Here is a 23,142-nt window from a genome sequence, read left to right as displayed (position 1 = left end):
AGTGTGGATGGGGCGAGGTCTTGAAAGATTAACAGGGTTGAATCTTTATATTGAATAGCTGGGGTTGCTCTGCTATAGTCCAGAATTTTTGTCTTTATGTGATCGTAATGGACTCGGATAATTATATCTCTAGGGGGTTGCTCTACTGCAGGTTTCGCTCTTAATGCTCTATGTGCTCTGTCCAAAATGAGCTGGTCCTCTTTGCAATTTGGCAGCATGTGTTGCAATAGCCCCTTTAGATATATAGGCAGAGTTTGGTTATCGATAGATTCAGGCACATTGCGGATGCGTAAATTCTGCCTTCTTGACCTATTTTCAAGATCTTCTACTTGTTCTTTTAGGAGGCAGATTTCTGTTTTCATCTCTGTGACATCCCGGCAGAGATCTGTCTGGAAGTTACATATTTCATCAGATTTATGCTCCAAAGTATCTATCCGAGCCCCCAGGGATGATATCTCCGACTTCAATTCTGTCACTGCAGCTTTTAGTTCTGTCTTAAAAGAGTTAGTAATTCTTTGAATAAGTGAGTCATAGGGGTCTGGATCTATCAACTGGGATGAATCTGATCTGGAAATAGAGCTGGAGGGGCTCATGGCGGGTGTTGACGCCGCCTGCTGGTTGGCTTGCTTGCTTTTTTTGGTGCCAAAAATGGCAGCTGGTTCTTGGGCATTGCCCTTACGACCTTTACTGGTCATCTTTCTTTTGTATCTGGTGTTTTTTTTTAATTTTTTATCCCTTTTTTATTTTCTTTTTTTTTTTTTTTTTTTTCTTCCTTTATTTTTCTTCCCCTCCTCCTCCTCTCCCCCTTTTTTCCCCTCCTCTTTCCTTCACTCTACCCCCTTTATCCTTGCTTGGTAGGTGGAGATTCTAGAGCTTTGTCCGGTCTCTGTCTTTTATGCTTTAATCTCCAGCTCTATTTCTCTCTCCTCTTCTCCTCCCCTCTCCTTCCCTCCTTCTATTATATTTCACCTTTTCTCTCTTTCTTTTCCTTCTGTCCTATTCCCTTCTCCTTTCTCCTTGTCCGACTTCCCCTCCCTTTACATATTATCTAAGTATTTGGTAGTTTGCTGATTGTCATTTTATATTTTAGCTGACCTTCTTTACTGCTGGACCCAGTGTGGTTCAGTGCTCCAGTTTGTACGGCCTGGTTTATTACATAGTCTCTGTTGGGCTGCCGTATAATATAAATGGAAGGTGTCCAGTCTCTTATGGATTCCTGCGGGTTTTTGCAATTATTTGAGTATACAGGATGGGCCTAGACTGAGCTTAGATAAGCATTTGTGGGGATTATTGAGTGCATGATTTTGCAGTAAAAAATTATTTGCCAAAGACTTGGCACTCACCCCTGCAATCTGCTCGTGTGTCTGTAGGGCCTCCCGCACCGGATCCTGCTCTGTTGTAAGCTCCTGTGGGCGCAGCTGGCTTGTCCGTCTCTCCTTGCTTGTACTCTCTCTGCTGCTTTCGGAGTCTCCGGCTGTCCCGCCTCAGCCTGCAGCGTCCGGACTGCGCCGGACACCCGGCTCCGAGGTGAGGGACTTCAGCCTGTGATTCACTTCCCGCTTCGGCCGGGTGCTTCAGATCTTCTGCCGCCGTGAGCGCGGTCCCGCTCCGGCCTCTCTGCCAAGCCGTCCGGCACGCCGCTGCACCCTTCCGGCTCCCTCCTGTTTACACTCTGCCGGCACCTCCGTACGCCACGTAACAGCTCTTCTCCGGTCTGCGACACCTCAACCTGCAGCTCCGTCCTGAGCCCGGCTCCGAGGTAGAGACCGCTCCAGAGGTTTGGTGATCGGGTCTGGGGTCTGGGTATGGCTACCCCCGGCTCCGTGTTCTGCGGCACTTGTCTCCGGTAAGAGGATCGTGCACGAGACACTCCAGTACGCGTCTGTGCGGCTTCCTCTTCCGGCCACTCCCCCGCAGTTTCTCGTTTCTTTTCTTTTCTATCATGTCCTTTTGTCTGCCTGTATAAGCACTGCTGTGCAGTCCGATATAGCACGTCCATCTGTGAGTACCTGTATTGTGTGAAGTCTGGTCCTGTTTTCTGTCTGCCTCTATTGTATTTAGATGCTAGCAGGAACTGCACCTCGACCATTGCGGTTCTGTATACAGTGCTTGGTTTCCCATCTCCAGTACTGTGAGCTAGTGTGTACCATGTACTGCAGTGTTTCTGTGCCGATCGCATAAGATAATGTGTTAATATCGGTTTGTCTTGTGTGTCTGGTTCTTCCTCTTGTATCCCTGACTGACTCCAGTTCCATACTTACCTTGCACAGTCTCCAAAGATCAGACTGCATCCCAGTAATTGGTGGATCTAATCCACCGAGAAAAGGTGGCTGTTATTGACAAAGGATTAGTTAGGAGGAAGCTAGAAGACCACCGTGCCACCTAGTACCATCTGGTGGCAAGCATAACATCATCAGACAGAGCAAAAGTACGGAATAACCCACTTATAGTGTCCATTGACAGTGCAGCTGCAATTATGATTTTAATATTCCACCATCGGTGCACATGCACTATTGACATGTCAGCATATGCCCTGCTCAGTATTTTCTTCTCAAATACAGCTAAACATGGTCTCTGTGGCTGTGAATCTGCATGAGGGCACACAACCTTGTTCAGTCACGCCAAACAATACTACCTGTCCTTAACACACCCATTTTTATTTTTGTTTGTGAACATTTCAGGCCACCACTCATTTACTTCCCAGGAACACCCACAGTTGCTCTACTGCAGGGTGCTCTGTACTCCACAGCAGTTTCTGTGTACAGTGATAGAAATGCATGTAGGGATTTTTATGCATGTACAGTAACAAGTAATAATTATGCAAACATCACCACAGTGTCCAGCTCTGAATAAGGCCATCAATCTTATAAGAAAAAACCTTCACCATAGCCCCAATAAAAACATTAATCTCTTAAATTTTACTTTAATAAAGCAATAACCCTTCACTCATCCTAAAACTAACAGAAGTCATACCCCCTTATGCTTCTTAAGTTCACTAAACTATACACACTTGTCATTATCAGGGCCGGTGCAAGGTTTATATGCGCCCTAGGGAACAGTTCAGTCATGTCACCCCCATCCATGCTGCAGTCACCTACAATGGCAGCCTGAAATACTTTGAAAAAGTCCTTCTCGATGGCAGATGGCTCCTCAGCATCAGACTGCAGTCCGCTGCACTTCTTGTATCACCATGCAGCAGGGACTGTGCTGACCATTGAATGCTGCCTCATGGCTCACGCTGCTGTGGCCCGGAGACTGGGGTGGGGATCTCTCAGCTAGCGATTGAAGGCAGAGAGATTAAAGAGTAATCAGTCATCAGGAAGCGCAGCGCTCAGCCTCTTCAAGCCCCAGCGACCTCAGCCACCCCCCAAAAAAATAAAATAAAAAATTCAAATATGTTGCATGTCTAGAGCTGGTCCCGTTCTGTGCATATCTAATGAGTGGGACCCAGCACAGTACATATTTAATGAGCGGGTCCCAGCCCCCTGCATATGTAATGAGCGGGTCCTGCTTATTACTTATGCACAGGCGGGGATCCACTCATTAAATATTTACAGAGCGATGCGGGTCCCGCTCATTACATATGCACCGGGTGGGGACTCACTCATTAAATATTCACTGCACAGAGCATATGCAGGAGGCGGGGACCCGCTCATTAAATATGCACTGCGCTGGGCCCCGCTCATTAGATATGCATGGAGCGGGACCAGCTCAGTGGTTACTGCTGTCTGGGTCCTAAGTACCGGTTCAGACCCGTTCACACTGCACAAAAAACGTGTCTGAACCTTGTAGGATACTTCTTTTTAATCGTTTTGAATTACCTTTTTTTTACCGGTAATTTAAACTGGCTCTTTCACACTGCAGCTACTGTATAACCATTTTGAAATGGTTAAAAATCTGCAAATTACCGGGTTATAGCTGCGGTATGAAAGGGGTATGAGAGGTTTCTCTCCCTGCACTTCCCATGCCACTTCAGAAACACATCTGATGTTACAATTAAAATTAAAGGAGGGTCGAATGCTGGCCAAACACTAAACCAACTGACATCCAACAATCCAACTAGTTGGATGGAATGAAAATCTGAAAAAGGATTAGAACAAATGTAATTTTTAATTGAGTAATTTGCTCCTAAAATCTGGAAATGGACAAAACCCGTCAGGCAGATAAGGTACTGTAGTTGAATCTGTTTGATTTAAACAATTTGACTAAGGCCTTTATTCAGATCTGATCGCAGTGCAAATTTATTGGAAATTGGGCAAATCCATGTGCACTGCAGGTGGGGCAGATGTAACGTGCAGAGAGAGTTAGATTTGTGTGAGTTATTTTGTTTCTGTGCAGGTTAAATACTGGCTGCATTATTTTTACACTGCAATATAGATTTCAGTTTCAACACACCCCACCCAAATGTAACTCTCTCTGCACATTTTACATCTGCCCCACCTGCAGTGTACATGGTTTTGCCCATTTTCCAAACAAATTTGTACTGCGATCAGATCTGAATAAGGGCCTAAAAGTTTTTGTCCATTTTCCTTGGTTTGTGAGCAAACTCGCCACGCTTCGTGCTCGGTGGCTCGCTGCGCTAGCCACACTTTATAAAATCAACTCCACGCACACGTGGACACTGGGGGTATGACGTGGATAGTGGGGATATGATTGTGTTAGTGTGTGAAATGTGTGTAGTGCAGTGTTTTATACTTACCCTCAATGATGTTCCCGTAGCTCCCCTCCTCCGGCACTCACCTCTTCCATGTCCCGCTGGCGCCGTGTCCCCGGTGCCACCATAGCTCCTCTGTGTCTCCGGTGGCAGCGTTCCTCTCACGGTGTTGCACCTCCTCCCCCCAGGGCAGCAGTGACAGAGCGTGGGCAGAGCAGAGGAGTGACACGGCTGCTGCAGGCGGGCAGGTGATGGAGCGGCGCAGTGGGCATCAGGCAGACGGAGAGCAGCAGCATCCAGCAGCAGGTAGGAGAAGGCGAGAGGGAGGGGGAGCAGGAGCTGGCCCAGAGGAGTAGGAAGAAGAAGAGGAGATCTACTGCAGGCAGCAAGTAACACTTGTTTAGTTTGATGGCGCCGGCTAAGCTGACAACCTAGCTTAGGCTAGGTTGTCATTGAAGCGTAGAGCTGCCGCCGTGAAACTAAACAAGTACCGAAAAGTCACTTACCTGTCTTACAGCTGAGTCAGGATGCTTGTTACCCAACCTCGCCAGTTGTTACTAGGTGGCAATCTTCAGACTAACAAAACAGTAAACCTTACAGATTGTACAACCAGTACTATTCCCATTTTACCACAACTTAATTCTGCCATTCACTATAGTCCAGAGTTTCTCATACTACGCCATTACAGTCCAAGTTTTAAAGATACTGTATGCATACTTGCACATAATAAGTACGTTAGTCAATTTAATTTAACCATCTGGACTCAAGAATAGCTATCCCTAAAACCTGGACTGTAATGAAGAAGTTTGGTACAACTCTGCCATAGTTACCTCCTTCTGCTACCAATCACTATAAGAATATAAGAGAATGAGAAGAAATGGCTCTGCATGTGTAAGGAACTAGCTGAATAGACAGATCGATGAGTCAATTAGCAGTTTTCAGAATACTGACGCCTTCAATTCAGCCATAAATCAGGTATAAAGGAGTTTGCTCATCTCTACTCTGCTATACAGTAAATATTTCTGCCACGCAAATATCTTAAGCTCCATTATCGGGTGTATCTATGTGAATATCATTAATTGCTCTAATGTTAGGCCATTAAGTGCTTAGAGTTTTAGAGTGAAGACATTTTTAGTGTCGACCCACCACCATTATTGCACATTTCTGAAGTCAATGGGGGTTATTCAGTCCTGATTACTGTTGTGCAAATTAGCACAGTGGCCAGTTATCAATCAACTGCACATTTGTTCAAATCATAGCACTGGTGCGAGGCAAAAGCAACAATATACTCCAGTTTCTCTCTTGGGGGGGATGCTCTAACATCTGCGCCCCTTACCACCGCCCATCGCCGTCTTCCACTAACATAATTATCGCATATGATCTAACATATGCGATAATTATGACAAAAGACAGCTCTTGCTTTGAGCTGCCTTTTGCGGTGACCCGGCGATGAACGGCGGGTCCCGGTGGCTCCCCCCTCCCTCTCTTACCCAGCTAATTTGGCTGCTGCTGCAGGGGGGCTGCCTCTCCTCCTCTTCCCTGCACCCGGAAGAGGATGTACAGTGCAGGGAGGAGGAGGTCACAGGACTGTGCTGCCCGGACACAGGTGAGGGGGGTCGGTGCGGGGCGGCGGTGGGTCGGTGCGGGCGGCGGGGGGTCCCGATGCCCCCCGTTGCGGTAACCCGGCGGGGGATGCTTAGAGCATCCCAAAATGCAGTAAAAACCCTGATAACCGGTTTTTACCGCATTTTTAATTTAGAGAATTTCCCCCTTGATCTCTATCTTTACTCAAGTTGATTGACAGGAAACCGGTGTTTGTGGGTATTACCCAGCCTTTGTTTGGGAGTGTCAGAGAAAATGAAAGCGTGTCCAGACATTTTTAGGGAGGATTTGTGATATCAGTTTTGGCATAGGTCAGCCTGTTTCTATCGCACAAGAAGAATAGGTTCTGAGTTACTCACAAACTGCACAGACAGGGAAAATCATTAGAGGGTGAGTGAGTTGTGAATGTACTTGCAGATCGGAGTGATTTTCACTTACCATTGCCTGGGTGGTGGCTAACTGACGAGGGGCTCTGCAATTTTGGAGAGCAGCAATCAGGCCTTTAGACTCTTTATCATAACCAAATCCATCTAAATAGATCCCCAAATATTCCCTGCTCTGCTGCATTGTTACATTATACTGCAAAGGGCTGTGTTGTATTCCCTACAGTGCATTGCTGTTATTAATCTGGTATATTATCATACCTACACAGCACTATTTACTATAAAGATATATCAAGTGCCCAGAGCATGCAAACTCTAAAGGTTAGCTACACCTCCTCTGGAGACTGGCCACACCCCTTAATGTGGGTCCCTACTGCTGCATTATAGAAGCTGAGTACCACAAGTAAAGTTAAAGCTGCTGTATGAGGGTGTGTGTAAGATCCCCTATATTAAAAAACCAAAAAGAGGGTATACAGCGCTGGGGTTTGACTGAATAAAAACGATCACAATTTACCAATTAAATGCATTTATTAATCTATTAATTAATTAACAGTTTCTTATATAGCACACACATATTCCGCAGCGCTTTACAGAGTATAGTTAAATATTCACATCAGTCCCTGCCCCAGTGGAGCTTACAATCTATATTCCCTACCACATGTACACACACACACACATTTTTTTTTTTTTTTAGGGTTAATTTTGTTGGGAGCCAATTAACCTACCAGTATATTTTTGGATTGTGGGAAGAAACCAGGGTGCCCAGAGGAAACCCACGCAAGTACGGGGAGAATATACAAACTCCGCACAGTTAGAGCCATGATGGGAATCGAACCCATGACCTCAGTGCTGTGAGGCAATAATGCTAACCATTACACCATCTGTTATTACATGTTAAAACAGACATAACAATAAGAATAGAGAATTCTCTAAAAAAAGGGGAATGAAAAAATGATAATAAACTATAAAAATATTTAAAAGTCAGTCTTTGCTAGCACAAATTGCTCCAGTTTATAGGTAGTGAGACGCACATACCAAACTCCATCTCTGGTAACTATACAATCATATCGGTGCACATGAACTGCTGCTATCACTACCTATACACTGGAGCAATTTATGATAGCAAAGACTGACTTTTAAATATTTTTATGTTTTTTTATCATTTTTTCATTCCCCCTTTTTATAGAGAATTTTCTAATTATTTTTATAATATGTTTTATGTAATAAATGCATTTAATTGGTAAATTGTGTTTTTATTCAGTCAAACCCCAGCGCTGTATACCCTCTTTTTTCCCTACAGCTGTATTCCCAGGTAGGCAAAAAGCAAAGAGGAACAAATACAGCGCTCTAAACCATAAACATGATAAAAATACCAATTTAATAACACAGATATGGGTTCACAGAAATGAAAAAGAAAGTTAAAAGAAAATAAAAAACAAAACATAACTTGGTACCCTTCTGGGTGGTATGATGGTATAACCTGCACTGGATTGAAGAAATGTTTCCCGGTAAAGGAGTCCAGATGAATCATCCACTGCCGTTGGAGGTTTACGGTAGCAAATTGGGGGTCTCGATGGCATCCAGCAAGTCCTCACTAGGATACGGCTATTGTCCAAGGGTGTTGCAGCTCCAGGTGGGAATTGATGTACAGTTGATTAAGCAGGAAAGTGTCCCAACAAATTGTTAGAGTCCCAGGTGTGCACCAATGCATTTCATTACCTCTAGGGGTAATTTTATCAAGGTGACTTCATACAACATGTATCATGTATCAAAACCAATATAAAATAGGCAGATAGATAAAGCAAGTTATAAGCAAACTGTCCTAAAATAATATACATAGGACAAATAAAATATGATATAATCAAATAATGACCATTTTTAGCATGTGACCAGCTGAGTACCTCCGGGTAGGTCAAGCAGTTACTTCATTAGCAGGCACAGGGAGGGGGGATGCTGGAACATGGACCACAGGGAAGCAGGGTGGGGAGTACTTTTGGGAAGATTGGGGGCACAGGTTTAATATTAAAGTTTACCAGACTTGTGTCATGTAGATTCACTGCGCACACCTTGGCAGGGAGAAGAGCACACTCCATGTGGGCTCCTGGCAGCAGCAGGGAAGAGACCCGGGCGCAACCCACCAGGGTACCCGGCGGTGGCAGGAACAGAGACCCGGGCTCTTCCCATTCGGGTGCCCAGCAGCGGCAGCAGGAAGATAGGGTTGGTGGGGGTCTGCGGTCTCCGTTGTGTGTGACAGATGGCCATGTGGCTGGATGGAAGTGCACGCCGTCTGTGAACCACAGCGTGCAGCTGTTTGCTTCTCCTGGGAGAGCGGTACCTCTTGCTTGGTACCGCTTGGCGGATGACTTCTTCAGCAGACAGCGAGCGTCTTTCGCATGAGGAGCAGCGCCTCTTGCAGCGGGGAGACAGGATGTGTTGGAAAGCTTCAGCGGGACAGCTCCATACATCTTTCGGCAGCAGTAAGAGACTCAGCACACGGAACCCTATGTGGGCTCCAGCTCCCGGTGGGGTTCGGGAAGGGTAGCAGTGTCTTGTAAGTGCAGCAGGCTGGCCACTTCCGCTGCCTCCTGCTGCACACTTTTTTAATAAATAAAAATCACTTCCGGGTCAGTGGTCGAAGAAGTGCCGGTATGACATACCGCTGTATACTGGCCCACTTCGACCACTGTGTATATGTGTATATGAAAAAATCCCCCTGAAATGAGCTAGTTTTATAGGAGATCAGTGTTGCAAGTGATCAATTGCTGTATAGAGACAGGAATCAAGCCCCCTCAGCACTCACCTGAATCTTCGAAGAGGTAAATGTATAATTACACAAACACTTTATAGCATTATTTCAGTGAAGTCTAAATTGCTGCTTTTAAAAGGTGTATGAAGTCAGCAGCAGTTCCGAGAACTGCAATCCTTCTACTGCTGGCATCAGGCAGTTAGTGACAGTCTTTTGTTCCAGCTCTGTGACCATGCACAGTTTAATTTGTTCCCATGCAGGTGATCATTGTTACCTACTGATAAAAAATGTATGGTATAAAGATCAACTGGCCCTTAAGTATTTTAAAAGCAAAATCTAAAAGGTTTTAAATAGAAGTGAATAAAATAAAAACATTGTGAAAGAATACATCTATAAACTATCCATGTCCAGGGCCGTAACTAGGGGGGGCTAGGGGGTCGCGCGCACCGGGCGCTGGAGGCAGGGGTGCTAGGGTGAGCAGCGGCAGCAGCGGGGAGCTAGCGCCACAGACATATGTGGCACCCCAGACCTTTGCAGGGCACAAGGAGGCTTCCCCATGCTGATTGACAGCACTGGAGGATGAATGGGAGGCGGCAGGAAGTGAGGCGCGCAGTGTGTGAGGAGGAGGTCGGAGTTGAGCGCGAGGGGGACAGCGTGACTCCGCGCGTGTGAGGAGGAGGGAGAAGAAGGAGGACGGCGCGGAGACCTGACGAGGGTAGTAGGGAAGAAGAGGACAGCGTGGAGGAGACGGCGGCTTGGAGGAGACCGGAACTTCTAGCCCCGCCGCACAGAGAGAGGGAGACGCGTCCAGCCTGGCATCCAGCAGCCAGGGGGGGTGACTGAGTGCGGCAACGCTGCGGCGCCCGCACTAGTACGCCCTCTGGCCGAAGACGGAGGGGACCCTGCTGATCGAGGGACGGAGCTCCAGACGGTGTGGAGGAACAGCCGACCAGTGACTGTGTGGGAAGAGACGTGACGGGCAGGAGCCTGCGGCGTGATCCTGCCATCAGGTATTGACTGCACCAGCCACCCCACACACAGCCAGGCTGCACCCCATACCCCAGTAAAGTGTCCTAACGCTTCCTCCAAGGAACCCATCCCACACCTACCATCCCAACCGGAGTGTTTCCCGCTTGGGACGCACGCCAGCTAATACCCCACCTGAGGGACCAGAGGGGAACATGCCCAGGACCTGGAGGGCCATTAGAGTACCTGCCGCCACTGTGGAGCGCAGGGAGCCTGCGAGGGGCGGCGGTACGCGTCCTCCGACCTTTTCATACCCCCACTATCCACATCGGCGTGGAGTTGATTTTATATAGTGTGGCGAGCGCAGTGAGCCATCGAGCCCGAAGCGTGGCGAGCGCACGCGTAATACCTGTGAAGTAATGCGCTCGCCATGCTTCGGGCTCTATATAAAATCATCTCCACGCCGATGTGGATAGTGGGGGTGTGAAAATGTCGGAGGACGCGTACCGACGCCCCTCGCGGGCTCGCTGCGCTCGCCATGCTTCGGGTTGACGTTCATCGCTGGGTGGCGTTAACAATGGGGGACCATTTCATCCATGAGGGGGGGTATGAAATTAAAATTGGGGTTTCAATGCTTTTAACATTTTGCCCAATGGTAAAATGGTCTCAGGGACCATTTTACATTGATTCCGATGTAAAAATCGCGTCCATCGCATGCGATTTGGTTGCATGCGATGCGATCGACGAATTTTTTTTTGACCCGATGCTTAAGATAAAAATCGCTGGTGCCATGCTAGGAAACAAGTACCCATATTTCTTCATGAAATCCTGCCAAAATGCTACTACCACCCTAAGGGGGCCTACACGCGTAGAGATTTTGCTGAGAGATCTGAGCAATGCTAGATCGTTTAGCAAGATAGCTTAGTACACAGTGCTGAGAACACTGTCCTTGACTATCAATCTTACTAGATTTATCCAGCATGCTGGATCTTATCACCCGGGTGACAGCTACGCGCAGGGCCGCGCATCGCTATGGCACCTACACAAGGGGCCAAAGTAAGTCAGATCGGTTAGAAAATTGCCTGAAATTGCCCCGTGTGTAGGCTCCATTAATTTACTCTGCCAGAATGTGTGCACCACTGTATGTAAAATGAACCGATTTGTCAGGACCATAACTAGGTGTGTGCCAGAGGTGCCTTACCCGCAGTGTATCTGCACTGTGGGTGCATTCGCTGACACATACCCTCAGGCCCTGTCAGCATTAGAGCCAGTGATAGTCAGTTCCCTCCGTGCTGTACTGTTTCCCCGCCACATTTTGAGTAGGGATTGACATCTCATCCCAATGTTTTACTACCATCGATTTTATTTTAAATTATTATTCTGATGGTAGTTTTAGTCTTACCTTTCAATGGCAGTAACCCGATGTTTGCTGCCATCGGATGGTAAAGATTTGATTGAATTCCAATGGTCCCTGCCCTCCCAGCCAGTACTTCTGCACATGCATGACCACACTGAAGATGTTTGCGCATGCTCAAAAAAAAAAAAAAAAAGTTTTCTATTGAATCGTTTTGATGCGGTGGTCAGTGAGATTTGATGTCGGAAATCCAGCCATCATTTGATGGTGGGCTTCCGACGTCCTTACCTACTTTTGAGCAGGACACATACTGGGAGCATTGAGCTGATACTGATTGGCACTCCCCCTTGTTCTAGATTCGGCGCTCTGCTTGGCAGGTGACACTCTGATTGACTGAGCCCTCATAGGCTGGGAAACAGAATGGGACTTGACTGCCTATGGAGAATGGCAGCAACAAGTGGGCACTGGTATGTGACCCAACACTAGGGGGGAGGAGAGGAGATATCATAGCACTGACACAGGGGAATGGAGTATGGCTGACACTAGGGGAAAGGGGAATAGGGCAGACACTGGGGGAAGGGGTAAATGGCTGACACTGGGGAATGCTACTCCTGTGGGCATGAAGCTATGCCCTTTTAAAAACTTACAAATGGAGCCGCTTTCACTGTTGCAGGTCCTGGAGATTCTATCGCCAATTGGCAGGACCGACCATCAGACGGACGGGGTCATGCACACTCTAGATACTCACACCCCCCGTTCCGTCAGAGCCCACCGCCTCTCGTTGCTTCCCAGACGCTCCCGAGCGCCTCCCCGCAACCCCTTCCCCCCCAACCCTGCCCATCTCCCTGAAGCAGAGACGGGCAGGGATTCCGCTCCCCGCTGCCGAGAGAGGTGAGCACGCATGTGTGTGAGAGCTGGCGCTGAATGACATGCTCCTTGTGCTCCCACTGGGGGGGGATGTTGAGCACAGGGCATGAAAATGTCTAGTTCCGGCACTGAGATTTGGTGTTGCTATGTTTGAGAAGCATTGCAGTAAGAGCAATTAAGAATGTTTATTTGTTCCTACATTTTAATATTTACATGCTACTAGATAATTCCACAAATCTACCTAAAGAATCGTCCTGAAAAAAACAAAAAACATAAGATTTGTCTGAATAGACAAAAATTTGAAAAGTTTTTGTAGTGATATCAGCCAAATCTACTATGCCAGTCCATCGGTTATATATATATACATGCTGGAAATGCAGCTGCCTGTTGCATATGCTGGACATTAAGATGCCTTGCCATAACTTGGCCAGGCAACATATCCAGTATGATACACGCTGGACAGCTAGAAGTAGTTATTGTTGCACTGTGTATTTCAGGTGCTCTGTTGGAATATTGTGTTCCGCTATACTACTAGATTCTCTTTCACTGAAAACAGAAGTTGTAATGCAGGTTCCTGCTGAGCCGGGCACGTTCTGTTCCTTACAAAGGAAAAACACCAACCCAGTGGTTTCAACTTTTTTCAGCACAGGTTGTTAGTTTTTCAGGTTCTTAAGTGCAACTTGCCTCGTGCTACAAAAAACTATAATGCCCTGTGCCCGAGAGATGTGGGGTTAATTCAAAATATACTACAGCATTCAAATAATGACTGTCATCAATATTTTAGTCAAGAACACTGCAAAAATACCATCCAATAAATTCATATAGTGCCTCGCTACTTTGTGTTCATGTTTAACGATTTCATTTAAACAGCAATAAAAAAATATATCTTATATTTTATATTTTATTCACATAGATAGCACGTTGCTTTCGAAAGCGCCATCGAGACCTTTTACTTGACATCATTATGTCGTTAAAGTGTCTCTAAATGCAGAACATTGTTGCTTTAATTGACAGACTGTTCTTTCCATTATTGTCAGCTATGTACGCTCAGAATGTGTTTCAGTAATTGGAATACCAAGTTACATTATTAACATTTTTAAAATGTTGTAAAGCACATCATTTATTAATAGCTTGCTCAGACTTCCTATTCATTTACTTTCATTAGTGTTCTGTCTATTAGGACTGCAGGTTCAGCAGTTTTACTTTGGTTCATATACACGTAATGCCCTTGGACACTTCTGCATATTTCCAGCTGCAGATCATTAACAAAGAAAGCGTGTTATATCATAAAATGGTAAGACAGCAATGTAAAGCGATGCAGCCACAACGTGAATAATTATTTAGGCCCACTGTGATCTCTGTTACCTTTCATTGGTACATTCTGGCCACTTTACAAATTTTCCTGGCTGACGTATTGTACGTGATAAATGCTCTTGTGCTGCATTATGATCTGTACAATGATGTTTATTATTTTATTTATTTATTTATTTATGAGCAGTTTCTTATATAGCGCGGCATATTCTGTTGCGCTTTACAAAAGGAGACAGTGATCCAACAAACTGGGTATTTACAGACAGTCAAAAGGTAGGAGAGCCCTGTTCTCAAGCTTAAAATCTATAGGGAAACAGGCATTGATACATAAGGATAGATACTGTCATCTTTATTGCATTAATTCCAACAGAATGCAAAGGTTCCTGGTGAGCTGTATGAAACGGTGACCCAGCAGTTTGGCCATGGGTCAGGAGGATGGAAAATGTGAAAAAGAAGGAGAGTGGATATGTGTGGACTGTGTAGTGGAGATGTGATTAGATAGGAACTGTATATGAAGGTTAAGTGGCTGGTTCTGGAATTTGATAAGCTTGCCTGAAGAGGTGAGTTTTCAGGGAACGCTTGGAGGTTTGGAGGAGAGTCTTATTGTGCATGGGAAGTTCCACAGAGTTGAATACGGTAGAATATAGGTAACCGAAAACCATTAAACTATAATGAAGCTAGGATTATCAAGTATGGCTACTTGCAGTCTGAGTCCTGAAGATTGGTATTTGACAATGCTGCATCAGTGGAATGCTCTCTAATGTCATGCCTTGAACATCTGTGCTTTGCTTACATCCTGACATTAGGCCACCTCCCGCTTGCTTGCACCTCCTGTCATCTGTCTGTCATTCCCTTCCCACTAGATTGTTAGCTCCTCAGAGCAAGGCCCTCTTGTTGTCAAGCTCTCTTCTCACATTTCACTTTCAGCTCTCTCCAGATACTTACAAATAAGCTGTAGAGTGTATAGAACTGTGGCGCTCTTTGTTTGTCTGTACTCTATTTTTGTTATTTATTTACTGTAATACTAAGCTCTGTCTCACTATACTGTTCTAGTGTATGTCCTTTGTACGCTACTGCAAAGCATGTGTGGTGCCTTAAATAAAATGTAATAATAATAATTGCATCTAAACTAATCCTAATTTAAGGATACTATGATTAACTTTGTTTTTGTGCACCTCGTTATGTCAATATCTCCTCGGACTGACCTTGCTCCACCAGTCTAAGCATGGAGACTTGTTCACCCTCACCCACCCAGGGCAATGAGTGTTTAATCACCCCATGGCAACAAGCATGTTATCCCGCCCTGGCAACGAGCATGTAATTTTTCCATAGCAACACGCATGAAATTCATTGTGGCAACAAGCATGAAACCCCTGGCATTGAGCACGTAACTCCTGGCAACTTTCATGTAGGTAAATGGTACTTATGTGGCATAATGTGTAATGGGAATTATGGTGTGCAGCATAATGTGTAACGGGCATTATGGTGATGGCATTACTATGTGCATTATAATGTGAAGTGTGGGGCATAATGTGTAATAGGCATCATGGTGTGTGGCATAATGTGTAATGGGCTTGTGGTGTGCAGCAAAATGTGCAATGGGCATTATGGTAATGGACATAAAATGGTTCAGTAGGTATAATGTGTAATGGGAATTACGGTGTGCGTTAGAATGTGAAGTGGGCATTATGGTGCTGGGCATAATGTGAAGTGGGCATTACGGTGTGGGGCATAATGTGTAATGGGAATCATGGTGCGCATCATATAGGGCGGTATTCAATGAGAATACCTGCGAGGTGCAGCGAATCCTTTTTAGGATTCGCTGCACATTCGCCACGTTCCGGAGCCGGAGGGCTCCGGTATTCAACGTGTCAGGGGCTCGCTGCCCCTGACTGGCGAATATGAGCTCCTGCGGCGATTGCCGCAGGGAGCCTGAGGACGGTGCCAGGCAGAGAGATGGTAGTCTCTCTGCCTGCCCCAGAACTTTGTGGGGGGGTAGGTGGGCTCCCCGGGTGCCAGGCAGCACAGGCTGCCCCCGGGGGTGGCAGCAGGGGAGCGTATATTCACTACACCCGATCGTAACGATCGGGTGCAGTGAATATATGAATATGTAATGAGCGGCTCGGCTCCGGCGCCCCCTGCTGGCTGCTGTGTAAAAAAAAAAATATATATATATTTTTTTAAATTAAATATATATTCATGTGCTTACAGCACATGAATAAAAATAGCATGCCCCTCCTCAGAATAAAATTCCTGATTTTTTGACACCAAATGTAAAAAACAAAACACTTTATTTTAAAAGTTCACATTCCACTTCACCATAAAAAGATAGCGATTTCTACTCGGTGAATCATGGTGAAAAAAACCTTGAAATGTATTCGCCATGTGGTCATTGAATAGGGTGATTCACCGTTTTAGTCAGAAATTCGCCAAACAGCACAAATTCGCCGTAAAAACATGGCGAATCAGGCTCATTGAATACCGCCCAATGTGTAATGTGCATCCTGGTGTGCAGCACAATGGCCTTTATTCAGATCTGATCGCAGTACAAATTTGTTTGGAAAATGGGCAAACCATGTGCACTGCAGGTGGTGGGGCAGATGTAACGTGCAAAGAGAGTTAGATTTGTGTTAGTTATTTTGTTTCTGTGCAGGGAAAATACTGGCTGCATTATTTTTACACTGCAATTAAGATTTCAGTTTTCACACACCCCACCCAAATTGAACTCAATCTGCACATGTTACATCTGCCCCACCTGCAGTGCACATGGTTTTGCCCATTTTCAATCAAATTTGTACTGCAATCAGATCTGAATAAGGGCCATCGTGTAATGGGCTTAAAGGATAAACAGTGTATATTGATGTAAGTTGCCTGTCACTTTTTGGACTTGGGGGTGCAGGTGATCTGTGTGGCCTACTGGGTCACTGTGTGGGCCTTCATGTTTATATGTCACTGTGTGGCCTTCAGCCAGCCAACTTAAGCGAGTGAGGACAACAAACGTTCCTGTGGTAACCAATGTCTGGTTATGCAGGTTGCAAAAGTGAGTTGTAAGGTAAGTTTTTCCTGCTAGACCACACCGAATTAGGCCATGCCCGTTATAATTAAGCCACATTGGGGGGCCCCATTTTCAAATGCACTGGAAACTGAATTTGTCTAGAACCAGCCCTGTTTGTTAAACTGTGCATGTCATTTTAATATACGTCTTAAGGCATACCTTCCAACATGACCCATCCCAGGAGAGACACAATGCTCTGCTCCTGGACTTCCCTCTTTATGTATGATTGCCATCACCTGTGGGGAAACACCTTTCTTATTAATTAACCTGTTCAAAACAGGTGATGGCAATTATATATTAATAGGGAAGTCCAGAAACAGAGCATTGTCTCCCTCCTGGAGAGGGTCATGTTGGGAGGTATGCTTAAGGGTGTGTTAGATGGTCTTAAAACAATTCCATCTTGTACCACTTGGGAACTAGTTTCAGGATAAAAAAACATACCTCCCAACATGACCCTCCCCAGGAGGGACACAATGCTCTGTTTCTGGACTTCCCTCTTAATGCATGATTGACAGCACCTGTGTTGAACATGTTAATGGATCAGAAAGAGGTTTCACTGCAGATGATGGCTATCATACATTAAGAGGAAAGTCCAGGATCCTCCTGGAGAGGGTCATGTTTGGAGGTATGGAATAAAACATAGTATTGTACCCAGTACTATTTTTCTGGAAAAATAGGGGCAGGAACTCCAGGTCTGGGGGTGGATCAATTAAATAAAAAATAATATATATAATAAAGAGAGGGAGGGAGGGAGAGATAGATGTATATATTGTATTTAGAAACAAGGGCACTCACAGGTGACTTTAAAATAAAACTTATCTTATGGAAAGTACATTTTTAGTTCCTGATGATGTCATATTTAATTAGAGGTTCAGGAACTGAGTTCCTGCTGGTTCCTGCTGAAAAATAGCACTGATTGTACCTTATACTCAGACTGATTGATGCACCTCATAAATGTACTATGGATGTGTGTGTCTGTGTGTGTGTGTGTGTGTGTGTTACACAGTTAGAAAGGAGGGGGGTAGTATGGCCAGCCTCCTAATATTTGTTTGTGTAAGATAGCTTGATATGGAGTTTACAGATATATAGTGTGCACAGAGGCGTAGCTAGGGTGGAGCCGGCGGAGCACACGCTTCAGGCGCAGAAATGTCACCAGGCGCCGGAGCCGTGCACTCTGCCGCCTGCTCCCCCACCCTGCTTGCCCGCTCCACGCTGTGCCCGGGATTATTACCCAGGGCGGCGGCACCTATTAGTTGCAGCACAGTAGGCTGCCTTGAATTTTATTTTTAAGTTTGCCGCTAGATCCCCCCCCCCCCTTCCTTCCCATTCCTACTGCTGGCATGCATATGTACGGAGAGGAGACCCCCTCAGCACCCGCACCATTGCATTAGCTCTACCGCTCAGGGAACTGTCCTCGGCAGCTCCCGCCGACCCCCGTCTCCATGAGAGATCCATCGCTAATGATAAGCTCCCGACTTGGCTCCCGGGTCCCCCATCCTGCTGCTGCACTGAGCATGGTAGCTACACCCCACCCCCAGCACCGGACCCAGCCCCGCCGGCTTCCGGGCTGCAGAAGTGATCCTCAGAGACCAGCGGGGAGGAGGGGGGGGTAACGGATTGGCGGCTCCCCCTCCCCTGTCAACATGAATCCTGGCACAGCATATCATGGCGCCCTCCGCCGGACCCAGCCCCACCGGCAGCAACGCTTATCATCAGACCCAGCAAGGGGGTGATGACTTGGTGGCCCCCCCAGCGCGCATCATGGAGGAAGTTCAAGCAGGAGCTGAGGAGTTGGATTATGTGTAGAACTGGACAGACAAGCGATCCCCAGGTCAGTGCTTCCATCCCCTGTCCCCAGCCCACTGCCCCATCTGACCAACCATCCCTCAGCCCAGTGCCCCATCTAACTACCCATCCCCCAGCCCAGTGCCCCATCTAAACAACATCCCCCAGCCCAGTGCCCCTATCTAAACCACCATGCCCCTTCTCCAACCTAGTGCCCCATCTAACCAACCATCTCCCAGCCCAGTGCCCCCTTTTAACCAACTGTGCCCCATCTAACGAAATATCCCCTGTCCCCAGCCCAGTGCCCCCCATATCACCAACCATCCCTTGTCCCCAGCCAAGTGCCTCCCATTTCAGCACCCATCCCATAGCCAGCCCAATGCCCCTATCTAACCAACCATCCCCAGCCCCATCTAATCAACCATCCCCATCCCTATCCCAGTGTCTGTCCCTATGCCCCCCTTCCCTCTCCAATCAGCTAATTGCCCACATTCACTGCCCACCACATAATCCAGAGCCAGTACAGTCACTGTTCCCCCTACACTCGTGTAACCTTAACCAGTACACTGGTCACCTCCAGTCTAGTCCTGGCCAGGCAGCAGCAGCATGGCCGAGCAGGCCAACGTTTCAGTTTTTAATTCAACTGTTTTCAAGACATGAAAAATACATGAGCAAACAACTTACCTAAATAGACATGTATCACCCATGCAAGAAAGGAAACAGCTGTGGGATTTGCACCGCCATCCGGCCGCTCCGGCGATTGGATGGCGGCGCAAATCCCACTGCTGTTTCCTTTCTTGCACAATCTATTTGGTAAGTTGTTTTCTCATGTATTTTTTATGACTTGAAAACAGTTGAATTAAAAACTGATAGTTGTCTTCAACAGCAGCAGCATCTGCTTTACATTATTGCTTAATCTACTGTCCGAGTGCCGCACCTCTGCTCGGTATATATATCTATCTATTTATCTATCTGCTGAAATGAGTGTCACTCTGGGTCTTAACAATAATTGTGAAGTCCAAATGTTTATTAAGTGTACTGCATTGCCTTCAGGACATACAAGTACTCGTGTTATAAATATGTTGAAATGGGAGCGGCCAAAAATGTTGTGCAAAGGGGTGGCCTGACACCTAAATTCGGCCCTGTCAGTACCCCGTACTGCCATAAAAACCCGGCGAGCGCTCTCACTGCGCATGCACCGGTTTGGGACGCCAGTGCTAGAGATGCGGCGCCATAACATCACAACATCATGGCGCCGCATCCCTAGCACCGGCATCCCTAGCAGTGCAGTGAAATCGCTCGCCGAGTTTTTATGGCAGTACAGGGTACTGATGCCGGGTACAGCGGGGAGTGGCTGTGGGGGACCGTTCATTTATTATTATTATACAGGGGGAACAATCTATGGGGCCCTGTTAATATACAGGGGAAGCAGCCTGTGGGGTCCTATTATTATTAATATACAGGGGGAGCAGCCTTTGGGGTCCTGTTATTATTATTATACAGGGAGAGCAGCCTGTGGTCCTGTTGTTATTATACAGGGGGAGCAGCCTGTGGTGTCCTTTTATCATACAGGGGGCGCGAAACATGCCCTTGCTCCGGGCACTGTGGCACCTAGCTACACCACTGAGTGTGCAACTATTAATTTTCCTGACTTTTGTTTTCAACCTTTGGCTATTATTATTGCTTTCTTTAATAGCCTTTTCTTTTTGAAAAATAACTACATTTCCTAAATTAAATGAATCCATTTAAATCAAATAATTGTAATTAACCAATCAATCAATCAATGATTAACAATTGGTTATGGTGATCAACACCTCTATATACTCCACTCTGATTTCCCTGTACTGCCCTGGGGCCTCTTCAGGGGTATATTACCCAACTAGGAAGGGGAGAGAAGGGTAGCATGGCCAACAGGTCTGCCCCCAAATATTTTATAATGTGTTGCAATTGCTGATTTGAAAATGTGCAGCTCTGCAATGCAACTATTAATTACCTTGGCCTCTCTTTCAATCCTTATCAGGAATTATTGGCTATTAACATTATATTCTGGTATGACCTTTTCCCTCTTCTCTCTCTTTCTCTTTTGTCAAATGTATTTAATGTAATAAATGAATCAATTCATTAAGGTAATACATTTCAACCAATTAAATAATCAGTCAGCCAATCCACCAAACAATGCTGTACCTGCCTGCCACTACATACTCCTCCTCCATTTCCCTGTACTGCCCTCAGGACTCTTCTTTGTAATACATTCTTTCTTTGGGGTCATAAGCCCCGTACACACGGGGGAGATATATTGCTCAGTAATATATTGCCCAGTGTCTCCTTTTCATCAGTGACCAGAGATGGTCGCTGATGAAAGGGAACCTCTGCCGGGGGAGCCGCAGAGGTAATTAGCTGGTCGCAGGAGCAATCTCCTGCGACCAGCGATTACAATGGGGCAGAAAATGGGAGCGCGCACCCGGCGATTTATCGCCGGGGCACACTTCCATCACTGGCAATATGGTCGCCTTCAACCATATTCCCAGCGATTATAGCCCCTATCGCCCCCGTGTGTACACAGCTATATAGTTTAATAATCTGCCATTCTGTCTGCAACTGCTGTGCTGCAATGTTTCATAGATGTGTTGTATCATTTTAAAGTGACTTCTGTTTGTGCCATACATAATAACCCCTTTGTATTAATTGCCTTATCCCCCATACCAGCCTTCTATTATAATTAAGGCATGCTCGTTCATGCAAGATTTTCCCTCTATGCCATTTAGACTTTAATGCTGTCATGAATTAATCCTTGGATAGGTGGCGTCTGACTCTAATGCATGTGCAAGGAGTCAACGCTGCATTTGCTCATTAATATGCCCTTTATTTGCTAGATCCGACCATTTTCTCTGTCTGCCTCCCCGGTGCTATTCCGGTGAACCACACGCTTACTATACCTTATTTATTTATTTTTTACTTTAGTTTATTTAATCATATATGTTCTACTTTAATTTGTTTTTATGCTATGATGTATATCACATCAAGGAGTAACGATACCATATATTCAATTGCTCAGTAATTTTCGATCCAGAGCTACTATACAAGATCCAGCAGGCAGAGTGTTTTATGACATATATTTTATTGTTTATGTACATGCTATTTTGCATCATAATTTTATCAGAACAAAGTTTATATAGGTTGTCTAATCCTTTAATAAAATTGTCTGTAAAGATCATCCAATCTTTTAACATTTTTTCATAACCACCCCAATCTGCCACAGAACTTCTGTTCTGACGGGTGCCGGACGGCATTTTGACAGTCGGGATCCCGACTGACAAAATGCCGACAGCCAGGTGCCCGACGGCCACCTGCTATTTTCCCTCTTTGGGGTCCAGCGTAGCGAGCCACCCTGCCCGCAGCGTGGCGAGCGCAGCGAGCCCTCAAGGGGATTTTTTGTGCTCGCCATGCTGTCTGACTCCGGCCAGTCGGGATCCCAACGTCAGGATAATGACTGTCAGGATCCAGACTGTCGGAGTCCCATACCACACCCATTCTGACCCCCTTTGTTTTCTTGTTTTTATCGGGTACAACTAACCCGCTAGTGCCCCCAACTCATATCCAGCGCCCTTTGGTGGACACTCCCACACGGTGCCCACCTATTCTTGTTTTCCACACGCTTCCTATACCTTTTTTTATTTTTACTTTAGTTTATTTAATCATATATGTTCTACTTTAATTTGTTTTTATGCTATGATGTATATCACAATTATCTACTGCCTTAATCCTGCTGATTGATCTCCATGTTTGTATTTTTGTCAATATATATATGGACAACGGGATTGAATGGTAATATACCTGTTGATACCATTTCGACTCTGTACTATTGATTATATGGTAATTTCTGTTTGCTTGTGTAGCTGCTCTATCGCTTTGTTTAGCTACTTAGCCCGAAGAGCAATAGGGGATTGTAAGTATGTGTAAAGGCCCCCATACACTAGGGCGACTTGTCCTTAGGACAAGTCGCCCCCGACTTCCCCCTGAGCTTCCCCGGCTGCTCCCCGGGGGAGCTTGATTAGAATGGCACTTGATGTGCCATTTTTTACATGTGATAAATCGTCTCGATTTATCACATGTAAAACCCGGGGAGCAGGGGGGGGGGGGGGGGCTAAGAGGTGGGAGCTGGTGGGAGCAGGGTGGCTGGGGACGCTGCGGGGGACACGTCTGTGCGGCGAGAAGGTAGAGGGAGCAGGGGGGGCTGGAGACGCTGCGGGGGACACGTCTGTGTCCCCCGCTGCTGGGGACGCTGCGGGGGACAGCGTCTGTGCGGCGAGAAGGTAGAGGGAGCAGGGGGGGCTGGAGACGCTGCGGGGGACACAGGCTGCATAGAGCCGGGCAGGGGGAGCCGGCCGGGAGCTGTCAGTAATAATTAAAAAAAAAAGC

The sequence above is a fragment of the Crinia signifera genome, chromosome 5 (genome assembly GCF_055691185.1).
Source record: "Crinia signifera chromosome 5, ASM5569118v1, whole genome shotgun sequence".
NCBI lineage: Eukaryota > Metazoa > Chordata > Amphibia > Anura > Myobatrachidae > Crinia > Crinia signifera.
The sequence above is the reverse complement of the archived record's forward strand: the minus strand, read 5'-3'. Positions refer to the sequence as shown.